Genomic DNA, 347 nt, shown 5'->3' with positions numbered 1-347 from the left:
TCACTCTTTGTGTTGTGGTGGGGGGGGTCACTCTGTGTGTGTTGTGGTGGGGGGGGGTCACTCTGTGTGTTGTGGTGGGGGGGGGTCACTCTGTGTGTGTTGTGGTGGGGGGGGTTACTCTGTGTGTTGTGGTGGGGGGGGTCACTCTGTGTGTTGTGGTGGGGGGGGGGTCACTGTGTGTGTGTTGTGGTGGGGGGGGGTCACTCTGTGTGTTGTGGTGGGGGGGGGTCACTCTGTGTGTGTTGTGGTGGGGGGGGTCACTCTGTGTGTTGTGGTGGGGGGGGTCACTCTGTGTGTTGTGTGTGGGGGGGTCACTCTGTGTGTGTTGTGGTGGGGGGGGGGTCACT

The sequence above is a fragment of the Lethenteron reissneri genome, chromosome 26, assembly GCF_015708825.2.
Source record: "Lethenteron reissneri isolate LAM-NWPU_2019-01 chromosome 26, ASM1570882v1, whole genome shotgun sequence".
NCBI lineage: Eukaryota > Metazoa > Chordata > Hyperoartia > Petromyzontiformes > Petromyzontidae > Lethenteron > Lethenteron reissneri.
Note: the sequence above shows the minus strand (reverse complement) of the source record.